Raw genomic sequence first — 22774 nt, 5'->3', positions numbered from 1 at the left:
TTCTGTTATAAATGATTACATAAAAGTTGTACATATTTTTTTAAATACAATGGTATTTTAAAACTACAATCAATTAAAAGATATGAATGATCAACATTTCAGGCAAAATCAAAGTTCTTCCTAGGTGACGTCATCAGAGTTACTCTATGAAAGCTACACACGGGGTAGGTTAAAATCCACACTATGTGTTTAGCAAATTAACAAAATGGATTGAGGAGAGGTGAGCCTGTCAGGTGTTGCCAAAAGATGCATTTGCTTATCACAGTATAGCTGGGCAGAGTCTAAGGATGAAAGAGACATAAAAGTTTGATGCTTCTTTCATTTGTTTTGAGTGCAAGGTAATGCAGTCTTTCCGTGATAAAGTCACCACCATCCACTCTTGAAAATAATGTTTTTTTAATGGCACTTTTAGGGTTTATAAACTGGCTTGTGTGGTTCCTCATAGAATCATTGCTTGACAAGGCACTGTTTCATTCTGGTTAGGTTCTTTGCATGTAAAATTGGTTCTTTCTGCTTTGAAAAACTTCCTTATATGTAGAAAAATACTGAAATATTTAATGTATGTTAGGCTACCTAGCAGTAACAGATTATGAAAATCTGGATTTAGCCTTCATTATTGTACATATGCATCAAGAGTCCTTTTAAAATCAGGAACCCATTTCACAAATCTGTTTCCATCTGTTCATGATTATTTACTGTATGGAGCCTGTTACAGATCTAACTAAGTAAAAGTTCTTTTTGGAACCTTCATGTGGACAGGTCTTTTGGGAAGTTTGGTTCCTCTATGGCATGACTCTGAAGAACCGCTCTGACGCCTTTATTTTTAAAAGTGTCCTACTGGACTCAATCCTTACAGGTTGTTATAAGAGAGTCAGGCTCAAATAAAACCCACGCTGAGATATCCTGTGGGAAATGTACTGGATGTTCACCTAATAAACAAAAAACTTCAGTCAAGGAAAGCAGAGAGATGTAACAGTGGAGCAGAATTATTTTGTATAAATTTTTTGTCTGTACTTCAAACTGACTTAACAGAGTTTGATATTAAGAACAGTTGAAGAAAAACAAAATAAACAAATAAGAAGGCTGCATCTTCAGGGTAAGGCACGTTTGTTAAAGCACTATGTTTAAATGGAGTAATGAGTTGCCGTGCATGTGCCAAAGCCTGGATGTCACAGTAGTAGATGCACTGTTATTGTTTTTTTGAACTAACAAGACTCAGAGGCTATTGGCATGTGCGCCAGTACAATTTCTCTTTGAAATCCAAATAAATGGAGCACATATAGCTGTGAAAGTTTTACTCATCAAAGCTTTATTGGGGTGTCAGTTTACTTCTGGATGTCTTGCTTAAAAAAATAAAACATAGGCATGCAGTTATCAAACAGGGTGCCATTCCCAGTAAGATCAGTTGAAATCAAGCCCTTAATATTTAATCTGGTGATTGATGGACTGTACATTCAAATAACCCAGTAATCACTGCCACTAATTCATCGGATTTCGTTGACCTCTATTTCTCAAAGAAATTCAACAGCACTGGAGGTGTGTGAGGTGAGTTACTTTTATGACTTTACAACTTTTGCAATTTTGTGAAACTATGTACACAGAATAGTAGGCTACTGTGTTTTATTGGTAGGCAGAAAAAAAATATATGATATCATATTTATCATATTGGCACACAGCTGGGTGCACTTCATCTCCAGACTATTATGGAATAAAATATATTTTACAAGATTTTTACCTACAGGTGACTTGCTCTTTATTAGTTCATCTGGGCAAAATCAATACTTCTGAAACAGTGAAATCATTTATTTCAGGCTTTAAAGCATTTTTCAGCAGAGAGGGAAAATGCCAGGATAAGCCTTTTCCGTGGAAGGTTTATTTTATTTTATTTATTTATTTTTGATGTTGTTCCAGAATACTAAAATGATATGAATAAAGATACACTTTTTAAAGTAAAGCAGGGTGCTGCAGCAGATTCACACTTCATCTACACTGAAATCACAGGTGGAAGTAGAATTGAAAATACTTTTTGATGACAGATGTTGTGTTACATTTGGAATTGAAGGAAACAGGGGTTTATTTATTATTCTTGGTTCCCTGTTACATATTGTGGTAATAAAACTACCTGGTCCTGTTATTAACAGCTGGAGGATGGGAGTGCATGAATATCTGGGGATGCTGAAGGGAGTTCTGGCTATTTGTCCTCTGGGCTTCTATATGACATGCAAAACCCTGGAAAATAATTCTTGGGAACACCCGGAAGCAATTGACGGTTGGGCTGGGAGAGTTAGGAGGAGAGACAGACAAAGATACAAGAGTTGGGAGGAAAGAAGGCTAAAGGCCTCAAGGAAAAGCTATAGAAGGTAAGCGAGAGGAGTGTTTTGGGGTTATCTGTAGGTAGATAAGTGTAAATGACACCTGACCAGACAGAGAGGGACTGTAAATGCTGTTTAGTTGGGCACAGAGGGGCAGAGAGGATATTCGTTTCTGTTTGTTTATTGAATACTTTATTAAACACTCCTAGTGTATATCATTTTAGTTAATAACACACTCTTTTTCCATAACTATGACTTTCTGGGTATTTATTCCTTTTTAGGGACACCAGCTATTCAAATATACTGTACATAGACGCCACTTAATATGTAGAGCTACAATACAGTGTATGTTGTGACACAAGGTTACTTTAACATATTTAATAATTTATGAAAACTCAGATACTATAATACATATTTTCCATCAACAAAAATACTTAACAAAGCTGCATAGTTCATTAAAGTGGCATTCATATAAATTAATTAAATTATAGACCATCCAATTAGAGACACAGAATTGAAATTAAAGTACAGTAGAAAATTTTTTGGGTCCTTTTATATTACATTGCTGGTCCCAATGAGGAATATTAAATCATGGCATACACAACATTCTTAAACCTGTCTATTTTAATTGAGGGTCCAGCTTAATCCTGAATTGTACAAAGCAGGTTTATTAATGGATGGTTGGGTGAATATAATATAATATTCTATAACTACATCAAATAAGTCTCCATCTCAAATGCCAGAGCCAATTCATTTTATGTAAATATAAGAATTTCTTTAAGACAGCCGGAAACCAAAGGTGAATGTGATGCAGGTCCACCACAGTAGACATTCATGCATACATCAATGTATAGAATACCTGGGTAAGCTAACCCTTCCTAATACCGTATTAAAAATGAGCTATAGATCCACTGTCGATTTTACCTATTTTTAAAAAAATATACAGTGGATTTACTCTGAACTTCAGGAGCATGGCGTAAATTTATTAATGTTTGAGTTTGACTTCATCACATTTCCTCTATTATGGGTTGTTTGATACCTTTCTGAGTTTTAGTATTACTGTCTTTATGTTGGCCTGATGTCTGTAAGCTCTTATATTATGAATCAGTCAAGAATTATTCAACACTCATTTAAATCAGGAAATTCCACAGCAGCAGATTAATCAAGACTAGATCAAGACTAATGGAATGGGTTTTCAACCAGAAAGGCACTCCATGAGATCAAAAATAATTTAGCAGGGCTCATGAGTTGACTAAGAATAGAATCTATTTGTGTTGCTGCCCTTTGTTATCACATCTTCAGACTGATTGGGGAGAAGCAGTATCTGGGGTCACTAAGATGTTGTACCAGTAGATTTTGTAGGATTCTCTTATTAGTTCCTGTTTTATTTTTATTTTCCTTCTATCCTGACTCCCAACATATTTCACCAGCTCTCAGTTCCTCTTTGCCTTTGGCCAGAGTTACAACACAAGGAAACCCATTGTGTTCCTCTAATCCAGAAGCAATACAGCTTCAGCAACATGGAAGGATAAAAGCACCATCAAACCACAAGTTTATAGGGGCAAATCTTCTCTAATCCCTCGCTTTATCTAAACAATGCCTGTCGTTCCTAATCCGCCATCGCTTAAAAAAAAAAAAAGAAAGGAAAAACACAAGGAAAAAAAATGCTCTGATTTGAGTGTTTCAGGGTAAATTGTACTCTAAACTTAATCGAAAGACTAATTTCGTAACAGAGAATCTGAGATCCTCTGACAGGCTCCCTAACATGTTCTTCAAGAAAAATGAAGATCTTTTAAGAAAAAAATTATTTAGGAAATAAAGAAAAATGTGAAATAGTTTCTTATGGATTTATAAAAAGGCAGAGATTATGCCAGCAGCAGTAAATGTCTGAGACACTAGATGAGACACTAGTGTTCAGCACTGTGGCCTTACAGATCCCAAAAGACAGTCCCATTCTGGTCATTTTCACATTCACATTCCTGTTGTGGCTTCTTCTGTAAATGTTTTTAAATGAAAAAGAAAATACGAGAAAATTGGATGAATAGCATTGACAGTGCCTCTAACTTTTCTTTCTTCTTTTGGCTGCTCCCGTTAGGGGTCACCACAGTGGATCATCTTCTTCCATATGTTTCTGTCCTCTGTATCTTGTTCTGTTACAAGGCACTGCTTTAGTTAGTTAGTTAGTTAGTTAGTTAGTTAGTTAGTTAGTTAGTTAGTTAGTTAGTTAGTTAGTTAGTTAGTTAGTTAGTGCCTCTAACTGTATGATATTATTTATATTCTATAGCGTATGCTTTTCATTTTACAAGTTGGAAAAATCAGGTAATGCTTAAGTATACATTCTTTCATCATGGTGTTGTCATATAATACATTCCTGACAAACAGATGTGTAAATAAGTGTTTGTCAGGGTGCAGGTTGGCTACATGCTACCGGTTACATCCTGGGGAGTCACTGGAACCCTCTCGAGCCGATAACAAACCTGAAGATGATCCCGCGGATGAGGACACAACACACAGACATAGCAAGGGGTAGGAGAATAAAGTGCTAAAGTGTCTTTATTAAAACAATCAAGTCAAGTGCTCCAAAAGTGCAGTGCAAAAAGTTCCATAACAAATAAATAATCCATAAAACAGTGAGCGTGGAGGTTAACATCAAAAAGATGTTAATGTTAAAATGTTAAATGTTAAATGTTAAAACACTATGCAGAAATCTCCTATTTGAAATCAGTCCCCGTGCTAATTCTAACATTAACCCTAACCCTAAGCCTAGCTCTGGTGCAAACCATTAAACAGAAAGTTTTCTTAGTTTAAATCCAAATGGGACCTTGCAGCCACGGAGGCACCTAATCAGTAGTTTAGCAAACCTTCTGCTCTGCTCCTAGGCTCGGCCCCTTCTGCCATCTGTGCCTCAAATTGAAGCCTCCAACTCCCGTTGCCAGGCTCGTGACTCTGTGGTCCATGGCTCCACCCGCAGGATGCCTCACTGAGCCCTTGCAGCTGCCACTGCATTTCTCCTGGCCTTACACAGAGTCGCTACATCCCAGATCACTCAGCTAGAGTGGCCTCCTTTCCACTCCCTTTGGGAAGTCCTCCCAGGTGCTTGCCTTCTCTCTGTCTCTTTGATCCGCACCAGCTTCTTCTGCATCCTGCCTTCTTCTCTTCTTCCCTTAACCTCCTTTCTGGTGATCTGTCTTTCTTCCCTTCTTTTCCCAATTTTTTTCTGTTCTTCCATGCTAGTTCCCCCTTAAATGCATCTGTGTGTGCAGTGTCTCAATTGTACACCACAGAAAGCAGATGAAGTAATTGAGACAGCCACACTCTATTATGCAGGTGCATCTCGCCTCAACTACCTCACCAACCTCCCACAGCTGCGCAAGCCACACACCCATGAAGATCGACCCGGCCATTCAATTAATTATTTATTTAAAAACGGGCCACTAAAATGTTAAGCCACAGAACCACTATACTACAGTATTGATATAATTAAATTATAGTGTTACAAAAGTAATGACATAGCATGCTACAGGTTGTAAATTCAATTGCATAGTCATATTTGCAAATGCAGTTAGTTAAATTTTGCAATAACCATATTTTTAAGTGTATACTAGCCATGTAGTTACTCAACAACACACAATGTAAGTATCTCCTAAGTAGACATGCCTAAACTAAATACAATACAACAATGAATAATCTTATACAACTGTTAACTTGCTACCTACGTATATTATTATCATTTTGTTGTTTAAATAAGTTATATCTTAATTACAAAATAAGGATTGTGAAGAAGTTTTCAATAAATACTGCTGTTATATTTCTATAATATTAAGACATTAACAAGTAATTTAATTGCGAAACAATGCAGGAGGCTTTTGCTATTTTTGCTAAAACAGTTAGTGGTGAGTGAAACAATTTGTGTGAGATTGAATTTGCCACAAAACTCAGTGTTTTGCTTCACAAAAAAAAACGAGGAACAAATGGCATTTCACTTCTAGCAAAATTTGTGCCATTGACACAAGAAGAAAAGTGTTTAGTCCTTCCCTAAATCATTTACATGCATCAATTCCACAAGTGTCTGCCTGCCATTTAGTATTTAAATAAAGATCTCTACTGAAGAAAATCACTGGACTCATTTTCTGTCTTGTATAGACATTTAGTTAAGCTGCTACATGTGTTCTGGTAGTACGATCCCCACTTTGCCAGTTATGATGACAACCTTGGTGATGGCAATCCTAAATGTGTATCAGAGATGGAAAAGAAATCTGAGCTCCATGGTGTTTGGAAGTGTCTTCCTGTGTAGTGGGGTTTTCCTGTGGAGGAAATATGGTAATGTGCACAATGGTGTGCTTTATTGTGTCTTCTTGTAGAAAATATGCAGCAGGTACCATTTTTACAAAATGCACTGTGCACCTAATATGAATAAGGCATGAATAGAATTGATTTTACTGATGTGCAACAGATTATATGAATTACATAATATTCTGTTTTTCACCCCAAGAAACTTTAAACCTCCTAAAAACTCTTTTATTGAGTTTCCCATTATACAATTGCAAAATTGGCTACAAAACAAATTTTAGTGTCAGTTCCACAAAGCTGCATGTGAATCCAAACTTGCCTGTTTTACTCATCAATAAGAACAATAAATTGAATTTAGCAACAAGGAGGTTCAATCCTAATATGGCACCATTCATTTTGGGTCATTTAATTACAATGGATATTATTTCTTATTCTCTATGTCATCAAAAATAAAAACTGCTCAGAAATTAAACCTGAAGTTTATTGTAAATGTTGCAATATAAGTTTTCCTTCCTAAATTCTAAAGTGAAGCTTTAGGAAACTATAAGTTGATCTTATTTATAGCAGCATGTTTTGACCCCTTCTTTTCATTCCTGAAATTTTAATGACTCTACCTGGATTTGTCTTCTGATTAATGTTTTTTATTTTGGTGACTGTAATGTAAAGTTCTGCTTTTTAGCTCTTCTTGTCAAAATCTAATCCTGTATACATTTATTAGAAGTTAGCCACTTATAGGCCCTTCCCAGTTATTTATAGTAAATTAATAAATTCCTCCCACAGTCCAAAGACAAAGACGTGCAGGTTAGTTGAACTGGCATTGCTAAGTTGGTGTGTGTGGGTGTATGTGTGTGTGAGAGTGGGTGTGTTCACCCTGCAATAGGCGGGTACCCTGTCCATAGATTGTTCCTGCCTTGTGCCCATTGCTTGCTGGGATAGGCTCCAGCTACCCCATGACACAAAATGGATGGATGGATCAATGGATGAATGGCTGGATGATTTCCCTCTCAGATGCAACCTCATTTTTCAATTTCTTTTAACCTTTTTCTGAATGGAGTGCGTGAATGTCAAAGGACATTTAAACACACATGTAAATCCACTCATAGTGGTCAAATTCAGAAGTCCCAGTTAACCAAACATACACATATTTGAAAAGTAGTAAGAAATCTATACAGAGTGACTGAGGCAGAAATCAACCACTGTTCAAGGAGTTGTCAGTTATCACTCTGCTACAGTATTTTATCATGCATTATAATGATATTTTATTGTATTTTGTTTTGTTGTGAAGACCGGCTTTATGGGCATTATAAAGACTTTCCAAAAAGTAATATATGAAATAAAACTGATTGAATACTAGAAAGGAGAATGATTACATTATAAGTACAAAACTAACCAAGCTACCAGTCAAAGACAGATAATAGAATAATTAAATAATATTTTGTATTTTTTGCCCTACCTGTATCTTCAGTGTCTTTCCCCTATTTTTGTATGTGTCTGAACTTCACTTAGCTGGTCATCCCATAAAACCTACTTCTCAGGCTCTGTCATTATTCTTGAGACACATTTCTTGCCTCCTCTCGGCTTTTATACTTCCCATCTTTGATGCCTTTTTTTCTCCTCATGTGCCTAACACTTGCACCTTCATTTTTAATCATGCCATCAAAGCCAAATTGACCAATCATATTGCTGTAAGGGACAGGACTCACACACAGACCATAATGTTTTATTTTATAGTAGATAGAGATTAAAGTAAATAAGTAAAGTTATTGCTTTTTTATAATGTTCAGGTTATCACTAGAAGACATTTTAATAACATGAGGCACATTTTTGGTGAATAAGCACCTTGTCATCAGTAATCCATTTTATAAAACTGATACATTCTTAAACAGTCTGAAATTTTTGCTTAAGGTTATGTCCTATTAAACAACTTTTCCAGTGATTTTCTGTTGTAGTCTTCATTTACAGAATCTTGGCGAGTTGGAGGCAGTTAGTGATGCACTCTCATGAAGTCAGTCATTTAATGTGACGTGCTCAGCAACTCACTGCAACTAGTCTGCAACTTGCTCTGATAAAATCCTTTTGACTTTAGGTGTATGGACAAGCTCTGTGTATGTGAGAGCTGACAACCAATTAATGTTCATCTTCAAGTGCAATGCATTAAATGCAGCGGTAAGGAAGAGAGGTTCATTTGTCTGATAACTGATGCCTCATATTTTAAGTACCATGACAGACTGGAAAAAAGTAAAAAAAGGGGATAGATTGTGGCTGAACTTGCCCTACCTGTTAACCCTTCGGACACCACTGGCTCCATCAGGCAGCATGCTACTAGCTGTCACAAAAAGGGGCGAGCACAGTTGTAATGGAAGGTTATCACTCATGGCAAAATATGACATGGGCTGTGGTTTTCAGGCAGGTAAACTAACAAGGTCTGGTGACAACATCAGTGACAGCTGTTGGCAAATCTGTTGTGTAATGTGACATCAGCTTTATGCAACTTAATCTAATGTATGGCTAGTGATCCACTCACACAGTGAAGACCCAAATACTTCTTTCTGTGGCACAGAAGCCACCATTATTGCCACTCTTGTCATGGCTTTAGGGGGCCATTGGCTTCATTCGAAGGCTAAAAGTAAATATGTTTCAAGATCTAGGGTGTAGATTACTGTAATTATGTTCCTCTGACTGAGTGGTACAATATTCTTATTCATGCCTCAGGTAGTTTAAGAAACCCTGCTTTATTGAAATAGACATTTACTTATCCCTGCCACCTTAAGATTGCAGAGTCAGCAAATCTGAGTGTGTTTACTCTGTTAATGTCTGAAAAGTTCTATGATGCCACTTTTATTGATTATTTTTACTACAGACATATAAAAAAGTTTGGGAACCCCTCTCACCCTGCATAATAATTTACTTTCAACAAAAAAGATAACAGTGGTATGTCTTTCATTTCCTAGGATAATCTGAGTACTGGGGTGTTTTCTGAACAAAGATTTTTAGTGAAGCAGTATTTAGTTGTATGAAATTAAATCAAATGTGAAAAACTGGCTGTGCAAAAATTTGGGTACCCTGGTAATTTTGCTGATTTGAATGCATGTAACTGCTCAATACTGAGTACTTGCAACACCAAATTGGTTGGATTAGCTCATTAAGCCTTGAACATCATAGACAGGTGTGTCCAATCATGAGAAAAGGTATTTAAGGTGGTCAATTGCAAGTTGTGCTTCCCTTTGACTCTCCTCTGAAGAGTGACAGCATGGGATCCTCAAAGCAACTCTCAAAAGATCTGAAAACAAAGATTGTTCAGTATCATGATTTAGGGGAAGGCTACAAAAAGCTATCTTAGAGGTTTAAACTGTCAGTTTCAACTGTAAGGAATGTAACCAGGAAATGGAAGGCCACAGGAACAATTGCTGTTAAACCAGGTCTGGCAGGCCAAGAAAAATACAGGAGCGGCATAAGTGCATAATTGTGAGAATGGTTACAGACAACCCACAGATCACCTCCAAAGACCTGCAAGAACATCTTGCTGCTGATGGTGTATCTGTGCATCGTTCTACAATTCAGCACAATTTACACAAAGAACATCTGTATGGCAGGGTGATGAGAAAGAAGCCCTTTCTGCACTCATGCCACAAATAGAGTCGCTTGTTGTATGAAAACGCTCATTTAGACAAGCCAGATTCATTTTGGAACAAAGTGCTTTTGACTGATGAGACAAAAATTGAGTTATTTGGTCATAACAAAAAGCACTTTGCAGGGCGGAAGAAGAACACCAAATTCCAAGAAAAACACCTGCCACCTACTGTCAAATTTGGTGGAGGTTCCATCATGCTGTGGGGCTGTGTGGCTAGTTCAGGGAATGGGGCCCTTGTTAAAGTCGAGGGTCAAATTCTTCAGGATAATGTTCAGGCATCAGTCACAAAGTTGAAGTTACACAGGGGTTGGATATTCCAACAATACAATGACCCAAAACACAGTTTGAAATCTACATAGGCATTCATGCAGAGGGAAAAATACAATGTTCTGGAATGACCGTCACAGTCCCCTGACTTGAATATCATTGAAAATCTATGGGATGATTTGAAGCAGGCTGTCCATGCTCAGCAGCCATCACATTTAACTGAACCGGAGAGATTTTGTGTGGAAGAATGGTCAAAAATACCTCTATCCAGAATCCAGACACTCATCAAAGGCTATAGGAGGCGTCTAGAGGCTGTTATATTTGCAAAAGGAGGCTCAACTAAGTATTGATGTAATATCTCTGTTGGGGTGCCCAGATTTATGCACCTGTTTTGTTATGATGCATATTACATATTTTCTGTTAATCCAATAAACCTAGTGTCACTGCTGAAATACTACTGTTTCCATAAGGCATGTCATATATTAAAAGGAAGTTGCTACTTTGAAAGCTCAGCCAATGATAAACAAAAATCCAAAGAATTAAGAGGGGTTCCCAAACTTTTTCATATGACTGTATCAGAGCCGGCCCTAGACAATTTTTGGCCTGAAGCACACTGATACAGAGGGCCCCATAAGGGGCCCGACCCCTGCAGCTAGGGAGTCCGGGGCAGAGCCCCGGCCGGCAAGTGATTTCCTGCATTCTAAGCACCTGATTTATATTTCTTAGGCGGTGGAACTGAAGACATTTGGAATACAATAATTTCAAACTGTGGAAATTTGGCAAGGCCTAACTACTATCTACAAGACGTTCTTTCTAACAAAATGGAAATATATTGATATGAAGGAAAGTGATGGCTTTACGAAGAGAAGGGCCCGTTTTATGCTCTGTCGAGAATGCAGTGCGGCGGAGCGGCCCTGACTGAAGCGTAAGTGGCCGCCTACTGAGGACATAGGCACAGATGAGCCATGGAGGCAGCAACAGGCACGCGGGCCTGAGTGAAGCGTAATGAAGATTGGAGTCCCGAGTGGAGATGTCCACGTGGAGTAATTAGGTGATGGAATATGTTGCCCGTGAATTATATATATAAAAAAATTAGTAATAGAGGTTGGAGTGAAGGAGTCTGTTGCTCCATTGGGCCCTCCGCAGCAGCGTCGCATCACAGGAAAAAAAAAACCTTGGGTGCAGTGGGCCCCCTCCAGCTGTGGGCCCGAAGCAGTCGCTTCGTTCGCTTCGCCCTAAGGCCGGCTCTGACTGTATATGTGTGTTATGATTGGAGTGTTTCTTTTGTTATAATTTTTGCTAATATTTTGACTGCCATTTTCTTTACCTTGAACAACACCAATTTATCTTCATTTTATGTTAGTAATGGGGTTCGATTTTCACCATTTCACTCGCAAAATTTGCACTGTGTTGTTGTGATTCTCTCAGAACTTTCATGGTGTCCATTAACAATTAAGGATTCTTTATGGATTTAGACTTGCGTGCTTTTTTGACTTTGAATTTGATTAATGTTTTATACTGGATTATTTTGGCACATTTTGACCTTAAGTTTTTGACCTCAACACGATATTTTTTCTTTTAGCATTTTTAAATTTTTTATCATTCATCTTATATATAAATGTCTATGCGTGAAAGTGTGTGTGTCTGTCTGTCCGGCCCGGAAGTGTGAGTCTACAGCATGACGCTCAAAGAAAGCGACAAAAGTGAAACCACCGATCAAAGAGCGTCTCACTTAGTCGCTAAAACACAAGCAAGGCGAGCACATTGGCAAAATGAAACCTCCGAGGAGAAAGAAACTCACTTAGCCGCTGATAGACAACGGATGCGAGCATGTCAGCAAAATGAAACTGCTGAGGAAAGAGAACCTTGCTTAGTTGCTAATGCACAACTGATGCGATTGATTGATTGAAGTGCCAGAATCCATGGTTTCTAGGAGTCCGGGCTTTATACGGCACAAGCTTACACAGCTAGTAAGTGCTGAGGGCCAGGGCTCTTCAGGCATCTGGGTGCCCCGTGGCAGTGACCATGGGCCCCTATAGGGTTGAGCTTCCATGCTCCTTTCCCATGGTCCCCATAGCCACCAGGGCGGTCACCCCCTTGTGGTCCAGAGGAGGTGTAATCCCTCCTTTGGTCCTTCCGGGCATCCTGGCTGGTTACCACCCCCAACTGCTCGCCACAACTTATATTTATTACTTAGTGCACTATGGCACTTTAATTTTTTGTTTTTTTAATAAACACTTTTAACTGTTTTGCACTTGAACTATAAGATATCTTAATGGTGGAAGGTGCCCATGGCTGCTGGCATCAGGTTATCATAATTATGTTTAAAATTTAAAACTTACAGTATTAAGAATGCTTTTCTGTTTGTATATTTGGTCTATTCCACTGCAAGGAGCTGGGAACAGAGTTCCTCTCTCAGCTGGTTATTTGGGGAAAAGGAGGACACTCCTGACACTAGGCTACAGTGACAGTCACGTCTGGGTGAAGTCTGAAGGAACTGACAGAGGGTAGTGAACCATGGCCCTGGGTGAAAATGATTTGCAAGTGTGAACTGTATATCCCCAATGGTTGATACAGCAGGGAAAATAAGTATTGAATGCATCAAAGTTTTTTTCAATTAATATATTTCTTATGGGGCTATTGACATGAAATTTTCACCAGATGTTGGTAACAACCCAGGTAATCCCTGCTCAGGTGTGATTTTGGCCTATTCTTCCACACATGTATGAACAGGAAACTTGAAGTGGCAACTGAAAATTAAATATTACACCGTTGGCTCATTATTAAAAAGAATTTGTGAAAGTAAAAGAAAGTGTATGTTTTTATTAGAGAAAATAAAGTACAATAATGGGTTTTATAAATCCGTGTTTTATACTGATGGAGTTGTGATGCCAGAGACACCATGTGATGTGAGTCACATGGTTTGCAACCAAACATAGAGGCCCTAAGCAACATGGCTCTATATATCAGGAAAACATCACAAAATGTTGGTTTAAAATTGCGCTTTAAGAATTAATAAAATATGCCAAAAATAATCATATATTGTATATTGCAAAACTGTAATAAGAAAACAAGAGAGATCACAACAATCAAATGTTTAAAAAGTCTTTTATTTGCATTGTTTTTAACCTGTAAGAGTCTAAGAAAATATGAGGGCTGGAGTTGGTGTGGGCTTAGTTCACTGTGATGTGAGAAAAATGGATTCACAGAATGGTATCACAATAAAAAGGGAGAGTTAATTAGGAGGACAACTCCCAATCACCTAAGGCACAATTTAAAGATGAGCCTATGGTTTTAAAAGCCTTCATCTGAAAGCTGTCTGGATCGACTGATCCAGAATTTTGATGCACTATATGTACCAACTGGGGCCACATTTTTCTTTTGCTGTACTCCAGACAATCACACTGGCCATGGTCATATTTTTCATATCGGTCTAATCTTTTGGTGAAAGCTGCTCCAAGGTGACAAATCCTACAGGCTCCTTCTTTAAATAAGAAATTATTTTATGGGGTCTTGCTGTGGCACTGACTTCATATTTTACACTAAATCAAAGACTCAATATGTTGTGAATTAGTGCTTTTATTTCACTTTAAGGCACAAATGGCTCACTAGAGACCCTGAATCACTAAATCTACGGTCAGAGGAGGCAGAGAGTAAGAGAAAAGGAGGACAATGTGCCCTTGAGCGACCTATGCCTTTCTAGACAAGCTGGTTTCATTGCTGCTTTGCTCCTATCCTTGTCTCTGACATACCTGTTGATAGTTTCCCAAGTTCTTCAGCAATCTGCAGGCTTTGACTGCCATTCTCATGATATCAGGTATCTGTGTACAAGACAAGCACCCCAGATGTGCAATGTAGGTAGCTGAAATGGGTCTAACGATCTCTCCGATTCTCTTGTTCAGTCTTTAAATGTACAGTCTTTGTTCAGTTAGGAGAAGCATTATATGTAATCCATTTCTTTTTTACTTGTTTCATGTTTTATTTCTTTATTACTTGGGTCAAGTTACCTTTCTTGTATAGTGTTCTTCACAGGGATACTCAGTGGTTTGCACTATCTACTTCGGAGATCCAACATCCTGGGCTCAAATTCTGTATTCAGTTTTCTGTTTGTTAAGAATTTATACGTTCTCCCAATGCCTGAGTTCTTTTTTCTCCAGATGCTTTGATTGTCCCTCATACATCCCAAAGACATGTATGTTAGTTTAACTGGCAACTCTAAACTTGAAGTGGCTAAGTGGCAATATGCCCTGCAATGGAATAGCAGCCAGTCTATGGTTGGCTCCTGTTTATCCGTCTGGTTCTCAATAATCTTGGATTGGATAAGCAGGTCTAAGAATTGCCTGTTATGTTAATACCTTACATAAACTACACAATGGTTGGTTTAAATATTTGCTCACCTAAGCATACCATTAAAACATAGATCTATCTATCTATCTATCTATCTATCTATCTATCTATCTATCTATCTATCTATCTATCTATCTATCTATCTATCTATCTATCTATCTATCTATCTATCTATCTATCTATCTATCTATAGATTCAGAGGAGTCATGACAGAAATTATTTAAAAAAGCCATTTCAGGGTCACTTTAGGTTAAGCTTATAATAAATTTTAGGGTCAGAATTGGTCACTAACATCATATCACTGCAAAACCACAGTGCACCCTGATGGTCCTGAAAAACTATTTACTTTAGAATTACATCAACATTAAAGGGCCAAGTCTCTTAGACAACTTAACAACTTACACAGAAGAATGATATGGTACCACACCTTTCACTTAAACACGGTCTCCACAAGCAGAGTATGCACCTGTTGATTCACTTGCCCTTTTAGCATCCTTGCGAACATTCGTCTCTTCTTCACAGACTTTACACACTACTTCACATGTACTCCTGTTGTTGCTCTTCCTGAGAACTGAATACATGTGAAAGACACCCCAGTGTCTTGTTTCAACATAGCATGCTAACATAAATAGCCATTGCCAGTTTATACTTTAGATAGGTTTACTTGTGCCATTCCACCTTTCCTTACACACACAAACACACACACACACATATATATATATATTGTAACAGGTGGCCCGGTCCCATGCCCGGCTGGGACGCCCCTGCTGCATATGTTCTGGGGGAGCAGCCATGGGCTCCTCAGTACCTCCCCCGGGACCCTTGGTGGCAGCCTCTCTGGGTGACGTGGGTGCCTCAGTTTCCCGCAGGGCTCCATGGGAGATGGAGTCCTCCACAACCCTGTGGGGATCTGGGGTGGCTGCCAGGGGGTGCTGTATGGATCCCAGAGCCAGCCTGGACACCTCTACAGCCCCGCCTGGAAGTGCAATTAGCAACAGGTGATCAAGCTCCTGGAGCACTTCCGGGTGGGCTATAAAAGGGGTCAGCTTCCACCACTCGACAGCCAGAATCAGGAGGAAGAGGACGAGGTTGCCTGGGAGGAGTGGTGGTACTAGAGGAAGAGTGTTGTTGGTATTGTGTTTAATTGCTTTGGGACTGTGTAGGCCTGTGGGACACGGGGAAGGTGTGCCCCACGGCTGAAGAGAAAAATAAAAGCCTGTGTGATTTAACATGTGCCTCTGCATCAGTCTGTGCCGGGTCGGGCGCTATATAGCGCCTTATTATAATATATATATAGTCACACATGCATGCATGGGAGGCAGCTAGAGGGCCTGAATAAGAGTAATTCCATACCAGACAAGGGGGTGGCGGAGTGCGCTGACTCTTTGTCTTGCTTCTCTGCAGACCAGTCACAGGAAATTCTGCCTGGCCCTGATGTCATCACTTCTGGTTCTGGCCCTAATGATGTCACCTCCGGCGCCAGGGGGCCACTGGATTATGTCACTTCCGATCCTGGCTTTGATAAGACCACTTCCGGCCTCACTGATGACGTCATTTCCTCTGTTTGCCTTTAAAACCACCATTTTGACCATCTCTGATCAGTTCTGATCTGGACTCCAATCTGTACACATCACTACAATAATTTATCCAATTTTGCAGCCAGGAAATAATATATGGGTGGCTGTCCCTTTCTGTGGCTTTTGTTGAGTTTATGACAATATATATATATATTTAGACAGAGAAAGAGAGAGAAATTGGTGTAAGAAAAAATAGTACAGAAGCACTACCATCATTTTAGCAGCTAGCAGTGAGCCTCCATACACATTTTCTGTCATTTTGTTAGTTTTGTTATCTTGCTGGAGAAAAGACATGCTGTATTCATTGGAGCAGTGTATTTTCATTGTGGAGATGAATGTTTGTATAGGTCAAGTTTCAACTTCATGTATATATGTCAGGACTTTTTGGAATAATATCCTGTGGTGAGTGCTCTTGCAAAATATATTACTGATGAAAAAGTGCCATACTTCTTGGATTGGTGACCAATGCACTCAAACCAATGTCTGTACCCGCTGACATTGTCACAGACATTGTTAATCATATGGAGAGAATATATGTATATACACCTGAATTTTCCCACTTATTTTCCAAATATGCCTAATTTGTTCTGAAATATACCCCATTTCTCTATGAAATTGTAATAAGCAAGTTCAAATAATGGGCAGAGGAAAGGAAGTATATACAGTATATCTACAATCATGTTTTCTTTTGCTGTGGCATGTTGTTTACTATAGAAAGATGCTTATGAGATAGATAGATAGATAGATAGATAGATAGATAGATAGATAGATAGATAGATAGATAGATAGATAGATAGATAGATAGATAGATAGATAGATAGATAGATAGATAGATAGATAGATAGATAGATGCAAGTTTTCTTTCTTTCCTTCTGTTTGTACTCCTGTTGGTCCTTCTCTCACCCCCTCATCATCTCTGCTGCAGTCAAAACTCCTTCGATGGTGTAGTGAAGTCTAATGGTCAAGAATGGTTTCCTCTAAAATTTCAAACACAACATTTATACTAAAACAAATTGCCTTTCTGGATGAAACATAATGTCCAGATTCCTAAGCTACTGTTAAAAGTCCACACATTTTCCCTACGATTAGATGTGACGTACTATTTGACTATGGCCACTTGTTGAAACTTTGTGTTTTCTGCCAGTTTAATCAATGACACCTTAAAGTTGTCTTTATATTCAGTTTAATGGTAAAACGTTTTTTCATTTAATGGACAGCTACAGTATATAGCTTTTTGTGAATATAGATTTGATATTTTCAATATTCTTTCCCAATTTCTTCCCAGCTTTATTTCAGTCCGTACTTTAATCTTCATTTTTTCTGAATACATTTATAACATAACATTTAACAACATGTATAACAATACATGTCAATCAAACAGGTTAATAAACAGGACAAAACTATACAAAAGAGACAGAATATATAGAAATTACGATACAGAACACAGCAGTTAAGTCAGTTAAGGGGAGGGCAACTGTCCTAAATGGACTAATTCAAGAACCTTAGGATCTCATTCACAAGTGATCTAACAAGTGATCGTGAGATTTACCAAGAAATTGAAATACCAGCAGTAGCAGCACTTTGGCGGATGTTATACTGGACTGTGGTATTGAAGTGGAAGCCAGGTCCTTGAACCATGCTTTAAATTTAATGGTTAATCCATATCTCCATGTTCACCTTTTGTAGTCATGAACTCTGGGTAGTAATGAAAAGAATGATATGGATGAAATGAGGTTCCTTTATGGGGTTGCTGGATTCAAAATTCATGACAGAGTGAGGAACTTAACAATGCTGCTTCTCTGGTTTGGGAGGAGTCAGGTGAGGTATGTCGGGAATGTACTCAGAATCTCCCTTAATACTTCCCACCCATGGTTTATATGACGTGGTACACTGGGTGACGATCTTGAGGCTGACCAATGTCCAAGTGGTTGGATTATAACTCTTAACTGGTAGCATCTTCAAATTCCCCATGAGGTGGTGAAAAAATTTGTTAAGGAAGCCATGGCCTGCTCATCCCAATTCAGCATATTGCTAATGTAAACTTTATTAGAATAGGCAGTGTGAGAATTATAAAATGATGGTGATGAGAACACTAGTTATCTGAACATTATGTCAAGATGACAGAAAAAAGGCTGAAGAACTGTTGATGCATGCTGCCGTAGGAAATGCAGAGAAAAAGTAATTGTTAATGTAAACAGCAGTGCCTTAGTGTAGTGGATTGCAGCACCAAAGAATTTAGAATCAGGCTCAACTACTGGCTGGGATGCTAACTGTATGGAGTTTGCATGTTGTTCGTATGTTTACATGTGAATCCTCCAAAGACTCAGAGGTCTTCTAGGATGGAATACCATACTGTCCATTTTGGGTTCCTCCCTTGCTGCTATGATAAAGTCTGTCTGTTGCTCTACTACAGAAAATGGGGGTCCAGAAAATGGGGACATGTAGTTATTTAAGCAAGTGGCAACACAGTGGTGCAGCGTATCTCAATGCCACCTCACAGTACTTAGGACGAGGCTTTTTCATGGCTTGTATACCTTATCTGAGGTTTCTGCAGGTTCTCATCATATTTGCCTAATTCGTGTCTGGTGTTTTTTGGTGCTAACACAGATTCAAGTTATTCCTACAACCCTGACCAGAGAAAACAGATACAAGAAAGCAATGGTAATAGAGAAATTTAAAGAAAGGTACCAGAGAGATGCCATGGGAGAACCATTTTCAGTGTCCACAAGGTCAATCCATATGAAGGTTTCCGAAAGAACATTTATTTATTTAGACCCAAACCAAGCTCCATACAGTAAATAGCTGTGATTTGTGCATACAATATCACAAGCAGGTTTTCTTAATTAGTTAGTATCCTGCTAGGCAGCCTACCAAACGTGAAAGATTTCAGGTTTTCTTTCCACATATTAGAAAGTATTTCAAAGCACACAGAACCAACTTCACATCCCTACAACCCAAGTGAGGCAATTTTTAAAACTTTAAGGAGATAATGCTAGAGATGGCAAGAGCAAAAAGGTACTGACAATATCTTTTATGGGTATACCTGAGAGTTTCTACAATCTCATCTCTATGGAGGCACAGCATGTATTTCTTAATTTTCAGTGAATGACCTTCTTAGAGGTTAAAGAAAACTAAACTAAAATAATTCTCTCAAAATATAGGCAAATTGATATGTCAGCAATAAGAAAAACTAAATTTGATATCGTCCAAACTTTATACAAATAAACTGAAGCTAAACTTACAATGAAATGACAGATGAAAATAGTTTAAAGGTAAAAAATTAATTAAAAAAAATTGAAGCAAAATAACCTTGCCACACATGCATGTCTTTGAGGATGTGAGATGAAAATCAGAGGCTCCAGAGCAAAGCCAACACAGAGACAGAAAGAACATGCTTACAACTGCACAATAGTCGTGGATGGGATTGAGACCCAGAGTGCTGCATATTTGAGGCAGCTACAACTTTTGTCTTCCTTTTGTGGTTGCACTTTTTAAACGTTTGTAGTCAGGTGGTTGTGGTTTTATGAGAAGAGTGCCTATGATTAATTATGTAGTTTTCACTCACAAGATTTCTCATGGAGACTTGTGTGACAATTGGTGTACTTGACTTCAACTTCTGTTGCTGCCTGACCTGGAATGCCTGCATGGCATTCTAGTCATGTGGAAAAATACCCATCTGCCCACTGTTTATCATGGGCTCACGAGATATAAAAATATGATTTGCTTATAATGCATGAACCTATCCATTACATCAGTCTTTTCAGTGTTTGATATCTATAGGATATTTTTGCATCAACTAAAAGTAGCAAATGTGAATTTTTTATTTACTATCTGTATGTAATATGCTGGGTGGCGCAGTGGTAGCGCTGCTGCTTCACAGTTAGGAGACCTGGGTTCTCTTCCCAGGTTCTCCCTGCGTGGAGTTTGTATGTTCTCCCCGTGTCTGCGTGGGTTTCCTCTGGGAGCTCTGGTTTCCTCCCACAGTCCAAAGACATGCAGGTTAGGTGGATTGGTGATTCTACATTGGCCCTAGTGTGTGCTTGGTGTGTGGGTGTGTTTGTGTGTGTCCTGCGGTGGGTTGGCACCCTGCCCGGGATTGGTTCCTGCCTTGTGCCCTGTGTTGGCTGGGATTGGCTCCAGCAGACCCTCGTGACCGTGTTTTCGGATTCAGCGGGTTGGAGAATGGATGGATGGATGTAATATGCTTGTAAAATGTAGTCTTTTTTTCAAAGAAAGAAAGAACTACTATGATACAATTATACAGTAGTTATGCAGTGTTTGAGATTGCCCCCTGCAGAGACTCTGGGTGAGCTCAAGAGGGGCAATTTGCAAGATAATTAGGTTCGGAGTCTGACCACTAACACAATGAGCCCAAGATTCATTACAGCAGCTTAGGAATATGCCAGGAGGAGCTGACAGATTGGTCATTGATTTGTGAGGAACTATGTGCTTACTAATCAGGTGAAGGGATTCTGAAGACAAGAATCAAGAAAAAAGTAGAAACGTCTGTGTGAATGTGTATGAGTTGGCGGGGGGAGGGAAGTGGTGTCATCACATGCTTTATAATTTAAGGAATTCCATCCAATAGCCTCTGAGTACACAGTATCACATTACACATCATGTATTTCATAGGACTCTGTGATGGACTAGTGTCCCATCCATGGTCGATTCCTGCCTAACACACAATGCTGCCAGGATAGGCTATGATGTCATAAAAATCTGATTTGGCTTTAGCAGGTTTGAGAACATTATGCATGTAAACGATGATTTATAGAGTGTTGGAGGTCTTTCAAATATATATACACTGATTTTGAATAGTCTGCTGGAGGACCCTTCATGTACAGGTATGAGCACTGATTGCACAGGGAAGACACTAGTAGTTTTGTAAACTGGAATTGGGAAAAGTAACATAGTGAAAATAGCAAGCCAAAAGTAATCCAGAAGTGTAGAAATTTAACAATATGGCTCAATATGTTCAACAGTTATAGTAATACAATGGGTGTTAATATGCAACCAAAGCCAAAACATTAGTCTACAGTTGTAATAAAAAATAAAGCAAAAACTCATAAGCCAGAGTTTCAAAAACAATAAAGAAAATGCTATGTTTCAGCCAGGGTTCCTCCACTGGCTGGTGTTCAAATTCCTTTTTTGATGTCTTTTTGCTTTTGCCTTATTCATTTGTTATCATTAAAAATCTTATCATGTATCTGGTCTAAAGTCATGCCTCTGTAAAGTTGCAGAGAAACCTCCAAAAATTGCCAAGGAGCTTCTGAAAGTTGCCAAAGTGCCCTGTTCTCCAAGGGCTATGAAAGCATCTTGCTCTCCAAAGGTTGCAGATGTGCCCCACTCTTCAAAGGTTGCCAACGGGCTCTCTGTCCTGGAGCTTGCTGAACGAATCGCATTACCAGGAGGAAGTGCTGTGTTGCCCTATGCTACGTTCATATGTGGGAGGGTCCTGCCTGAGCTGCTTTCATTGCCAGACTGCTATGAATTGACTTTGTTGCTGGGAAGTGCCAAGATGCTGTCAAGACTCCTGTACCTTATAGTTCCCAAGATAAGTATCTACACAAAGCACTCAATTTTTCTATTGACTTCAGTCTTCCCCATCATAAGGAGTCTTGCCTGCTCTCAAGTCATCCCAGTCCAGAGGTGTTCTGCCTGTCAAGTCATTGCCTCATTGCTTCTAGGGGGGTTGTTACCACTACTGCCTACTGTCCAGTTGTGGCCACCAGGAGGTGGTCTTCCCGTTGCTCAGTTCTGGTGATCAGGAGGTGGTCTTCTCACCTCATCTGCCCCATTGTGGTCAGCAGGAGGTGGTCTTCTTGACTCATGTGCCCTGCCAGGCCGAAGTCTTCTCTTTTTACCATTCCCACCGGGGAAAGGTGTGTTTTCTGAACTAGTTGAAGTGGGTTGGGATGTCTGGAAGCCACCCTTTAAGGAGGGGACTATGTTATGTTTCAGCAGCGGTTCCTCCCCTAGCTGGTTTTTAATTGCCTTTTTTTACGTCTTTTCTGCTCATGTTTGATATGATAATTATTTGCATTATTTTGTGTTTTTTATTAGTTTTGTGCATTATTTAATTAATATGTGTCCATGCTTCGACTATGCCCCATGTATTTTTTGGGTGGTACCCCAAGAGGCAGGACAACTTGTCTATCACCTTCAAGGGACAGCTCTCAACCCTATAAAGGCCGAGGAAAAACACAGTTCCTTGCAGTACACTGTATGCACTGGGCATTGGTGACTTCACTGTGATGTTTGCTGTGCTTTCTTGATTTACTGGATTTTTTGAGCTCTTGAACTCTTTTTTGGACATTTCTCTAGAATTGTTTATTGTTTCCTTTTGTATT

The sequence above is a fragment of the Erpetoichthys calabaricus genome, chromosome 10, assembly GCF_900747795.2.
Source record: "Erpetoichthys calabaricus chromosome 10, fErpCal1.3, whole genome shotgun sequence".
NCBI classification, from domain to species: domain Eukaryota; kingdom Metazoa; phylum Chordata; class Cladistia; order Polypteriformes; family Polypteridae; genus Erpetoichthys; species Erpetoichthys calabaricus.
The sequence above is the reverse complement of the archived record's forward strand: the minus strand, read 5'-3'. Positions refer to the sequence as shown.